Source organism: Thalia democratica, chromosome 3 (assembly GCF_965202585.1).
Source record: "Thalia democratica chromosome 3, ktThaDemo2.hap1.1, whole genome shotgun sequence".
Taxonomy (NCBI): domain Eukaryota; kingdom Metazoa; phylum Chordata; class Thaliacea; order Salpida; family Salpidae; genus Thalia; species Thalia democratica.
Genome location: NC_139167.1, coordinates 92,579,141 through 92,585,140, shown reverse-complemented (window position 1 = coordinate 92,585,140; position 6,000 = coordinate 92,579,141).

Here is a 6,000-nt window from a genome sequence, read left to right as displayed (position 1 = left end):
TACAAAAAAAAAAATTTAACCTAATTAAAAAAATTTTTTAATCGATTACTTTTTTTTCACAGAATTAACTGTAAAACTGTTGATTTTTTTTTTGAATTTAAGTTAAAAAAAAGAAATTGTTAAAATTAAGGTTTAGTTTCCTAAAGGTTATTCCAAGTCAAATACTGTTTAATGGTATTCTACTACAAAACATATAGTTTAAAAACTTAAAAATTAAGTTTTTAATTTTACAACTAACTTGCTTATAATATATCTTAGCATTGAAATTAATAATTTTACTGCATTAACTGAAGCTGTTGATGAAACCACTTTTCATGTGAGATAATCAACCAGTCGGTCAAACTTCCTCAAACTAGATAAGAAACTATATTTTAATATTTATTTTATTATATGTAAAATAAACTGTTCATTCTTTTATAGTTTTTTAATCTCTGGTATAGTAATTTTAGAATATACCTATTTATAAAATAATTTAAGTATATTGTGCGGCTTAAATAAGTTACTTAGTATTAACTTCTAATTGTCCAAATAAAAAGATTATTATAATGTCAAGTTTAAGTTAAGATTTCAGATAGGTAACGTACGGTTAAGATCCAGTCAAATTTCGACCCACTGAATAACTTGAAAACTACTTGTGCAAAATAAACAAAATTTAGTTTTTTGATACTTAGTATTTTGAAATACACTTTCAATTTGGTTTCCAGTTCACAATAGTATTTCCTAGATCACAATAATACTAAATAATACTATTACAATTCTGCTCGAGTTTTTTAATTTTCATATACGTTATTTTTTTTTAATTTATACAGCCCGCAATTACATTTTTTAAAAAAGTTAAAATTAGAAAAGATTTTATAGTAAATATAAATTGCTGACTACAAAAGTTGTCCAATACTATCCTAAAAGTTTCATTAGTTTCAAAACATTTCATATTTAAACAGGATTGATTACAGAATACACAAGGCTTTTTTATAATTAAGTAATTTAATACACTTTATTAGGCTTCTAAGAAAACAAATGTAACTTATTTTCTCAAGCCCTATAAACTACTTTGAACACAGCCCAAAAAGGCGTGCATAAGAAGTACCAGACTAAATAACATTTCGAACACAACTTTTTCGGCTCAAAAATTTGTACTCAATAGAAAAACTACTTTGTAAAATCGTGGGGGGCGATTATTTTTCAAATTTATAAAAAGGGGGCGATTTAGAAAATGAGTTTGGGAAACCCTGATCTAACCTTACTCTAACTTTACTTTGCTAATCTTTTCAGATAGTTTCTTTTGTTTTCTCGTTACTCGAAATTACTTTAATTTGATAATTAATTTAATGAATTTTAGAATAAATATAATGCTGAAATATGTATATTATATTTCATATAATAAAATTAATTTAATGCATTTTGTTATAGATGGAAAAAAGTTTTATAATTTTCCTGATTAAATAAATTTGAAAATATCTACTAAAATACATGTTATTTTACTAAGATTTTAGATAATGGCAGAATAATATGAATTTTTTTAACAGTTGTGTTTACAACTTCAAATAGTTTGCTAAGTTTCTGACATTTATTAACGAATATTCATCAAAATATTTAATATTAATAATTAACACTTTGTTAATTTATTAAAGTTACGTCAATAAGAAAGTTTTAGTTTTAAATAGTATCAAGAAACATAACTGAATGATTATAATAAGTTTTATGTATGTCAAAAAATACGTCACTGATAACTTTTACTTGCCTCTTAAAAGTTATTAGTTTTCTTTTTTTAGTTATGTTTAGAACAACTAAAAAAAAACTAAGTAGTTTAAAAACTAGAGAGCTAACTTTCTCAGCTATTTAATAAACACTTCAATTTAGTTTGTCTCTATTAAATTGTAAATTAATTAAAATATTAAAGAAAGCAACAAACTCACTTAATTTTTTTTTTTAATATTAAAACCAAGTAGTAAATTTAAACAGTTAAGTATTAAGTTTTAAATTTAACTTTTAATTAATACACTCTTATCTTTTTACAGATTTTGTAATATATTTCAATACAATTCTTCTATTTTGGGGTGTATTATACAAGTAATGTGTAGATTGAAACTTACTAGACTAAAAGAAACATTTTAATAGGTTTTAAGAATTCGTAAATTAATTAGGAGAAGAATTAAAACCTACTAAGAATGTTCCTGTGTTTAATATTGTTTTCTAAGCTAATACCTAGGCAAGTGAATAAATTTAATTATAAGCATATGGTAAACAAAGTAATCAATCTGAACACTAAGAGATATTGAACATTATTTATTTCTTTTTATCAATGCAGTTTCGCAGATGAACATTTCATAGACAACTGTATAAACAAAGTACAAAGGTGTTGGACATTTATGTAAAATTATACTTATTTCACTTTAATTGTCCATATGTCGATGCATGCATTAGAATAAATTATAAAACTTTTTTAATTAATTTTTTTTTAAAGACAAGTTTCAAATAAATAATAACAACAGTTCTCTAATTTATATTTTAAATTCTACTCGATATTTTTTGATTGACAAAGGCAAAATAAATACAATTTAGTATTCATTAATTGCCGTGTGCAAAACCAGATGAGTGTGTAAGCTGGCTATTAAAACCGTACCGAGACACCTGCAAATTCCAACATGCATATTCCAACATGCCAAGACACCTGCAGATTCCAACATGCATATACCAACATGCCGAAACACTTGCAGCTTCCAACATGCAACGAGACACCTGCAATTGTCAACATATCAATCCACCTGCAACTGTCAACAAGTCAAGCCACCTGCAACTGTCAACATGTCAAGCCACCTGCAAAAGAGAGAGTAAAAATGTATATAAACGATGAAGCACATCTACAATTAGGTTATTTTACCTCAACTACCCTGAGGAGCGGATCTAGGCCGCTTCAACGGGGCGACTCTTCTTTCGTAAAAGTAGTTGCAGCTTTTCACGTGAGACTTCGAGGCCGAAGACGTGAATGGCAGTACGATACAAAATAGTTGGCTTGGGACTGCGCGGCCGCAGAGGTTAACTATAGAACGATAATAAACAGCTTACGTGAGACTTCGAGGCCGAAGACGTAAGCTGTGGTACGATATGAAACAACTTTTATAGGATTTCTACGTTCATAAATATCGTCTTTTCCAATCGTAAAACTGAAGCGACGCGCACCATTTTGAATCGTTTGTTTGCAAAGGCAAAAAATTGTACATAGTTTTTGTGTTTTTTTTATAACTAAATTAAGTTGCTATACCTATTTATACACGTTAAAGATAGAGATAATTTAATACACCTTTATTTACATATAAATAAATATGGTATACAATAAAGGCAATGATTTATAACTGAAAAAAAACTAAATATTAATGATGTTTACCAATATTTGTGAACTAAGCAAAATTCCAAAGTTTAGTCACAAAACATTAAAAAAGTAAAACGTTATTTTTGGTTAAAGAAAAAAGTTAAAATAAAATAGTGATTAAAATTTTGGAAGAATTTTTACTCAACCAATGGTAAGCTAGTATTGCTGTAGATAAAATTTATACCTAGTTTTTTTTTCACCTGCAAATTCCTTTTTTATAATAATTCCTATTTTAAATAAAGGTAAAAGATTTCAATAATTTAATTTTAACCACTTAAAAAGGAATACCAACGAAGAATTAGTATTAGCAGTAATTACTGAAATATAAAATATAAGTTAATCTAAAATATAAAGCAGTTTGTTATTTGTGCTTATTTCAAAATTATAAAACTAAAGAGTATCAAAAAATTAAACTGATATTATGTTTTTAAACTCTTATTTATTTTTATCAACGTAATTATAAACAAACCATTTAATATAAATTAAAATAAAATTAAAATAAAGAACTTTATGTTAAATAGGTAAAACAAATATAAAGAACAAAGACAGATATAAATATTTGGGAATAGTTTTAGACACAAAAAAATATGGACAGATCAAATAGAAGCTATAAAAACTAAATTACAAAAACATTTATTGTATTAACCAAAACTGGACTATTCTTCAAAGAAAAAAATTATATTAAATTTTTAAGCCTTTATTTATAAGCTATTTAAGATAAAACTTGCTGTGCTGGGGAAAATAAAATAAAAAATGTATAAATGATATTAATGTTATCATAAACAAAGCACTTAGATGCATACATTATACGAAATATGATGATAGTGTAAGAGAATTAAAAATTCGGAAATAATATTAAATGTTTAAAGTCTGTATCTATTTGAATTATGTCTGTTTATTTTTAAGTTTAATAAAAATTTATTACCATATAACTACTTAAAAATTACTATGAAAGTGTAAAAAAAAATGTCAATAATTATCATACCAGATCTTCAGAAACAAATTTATTTCTACCTAGATTCAAATGCAAAATAAGTTATAAATCGCTCTCTTTCCAAGGTAGTAAGTTATGGACAAAACTACCAATAAGTTTAAAAATTATAAATCGTTTTGAAAAAGTCTACTGTACCTTTAAAATTATCTATTAAAAAGTGATTAACAAGGTCATTAGTTAATCATTGCTACCTGCTATTTAGTTTTGTTTAGGAGTTAAAAGTAATTGTCATTTATAAAACAACTATTTTTTTACTTTTTTTTCTGTTGAAACGTTGAATTGTTTTGTTACAGTAACAGTCTAGATTGCAGCATTTTCTATCTGGTTTTTCTTAGGATTATTTTTAAGATTACTATTTAGAATAAAGATCAGAACACTTACAAACTTTTCTATTTAACTTTTATCGTGCTAACGTAGAAAAAAGTTATATATGTATATACTTTATATTGAAGTTGTTTTAACAATAAATTTTTTTTAAAGAGCTTCACAATTAAGGAGCCTTTATACAATTATGACAAAAGTTAAAAATTTTTAACTTTTGTCATAATTGTATATACTTTAACAGAAAATGAAGTATCTAAAAAGTACGTTAAAATAACTGTTTCAAGAAAACTAATGTTAACAACTACCTTTTTCTGAGGAAATCAAAAAGAAAAAAAAAACTTTTTTTTTATGTTTAAAAATATTTTTGTCTTGTAGAATTACAAAATTAGACTTATAAAAGTATTCAAAATAAAAAAAAGTATACTTTAGAACAGAAGGAAATTTGTTATGCTAATATTATGATTGTTTTTGTTTTGTTTTTTTAATAGAAGGATTAATTTAACAGTACTTAAACCTTTTATCTTCATTTTTTAAATTTAAGTTCACTTATGGTAGAATTTACTTCTTTAAAGTTATTATAAAATTATTCAACATTTTATCTTTCTATTCGAATTTAAAATAGTTTTTTGTGTTTAATTAAAAATATCTAATAAAACAAAATTAACACTTTTAGCACAAAACACCGATAAAATTAGACGTAAAATATTTCAGCCTATTAAAATATATATATATATATATATATATATATATATGTATATATAATGCTTCAAAGCTTATTATTGAGAAAATAATTAATTATGCAACAAGTACTTCCTATATTTTTTATAATTGAATTTTAAAATTTCTTTATTAATACTATAAGTATAAGTATTCGCATTTACGACTAACATAAAACTAATTATACACTGCTTATACTCTATTATTTTTGTAATTATTATTTAGTGCTACAATAAATTTGAAAAAGAATGATATTTATTTAAAAAACAAGTAGCACTTTAAAACACGAGTCAAAAACCAACTAGGAAAGTAACAACGTTAGTTTTACAAGTCAGTTTATATTATAGTAAATTCTTTGTTATCAAATTTACTATGTTAGTCTTTCTAATATTTTATTTATCTTTATCATAACTTTAAAAATAGATGTTTTGAAACAGCTTACAAATACCATTTTTAATTACACTTCACTTTATATAAGCTACAATATATTTAATTAAATATTTTAAGTTTGAGTTTGTTTGTTTCAGAATGTTCTCCTCGAAATGATACTATAAAAGTGCTTTGTTTTATCAACTCAGACGTTTTTGTTATAATT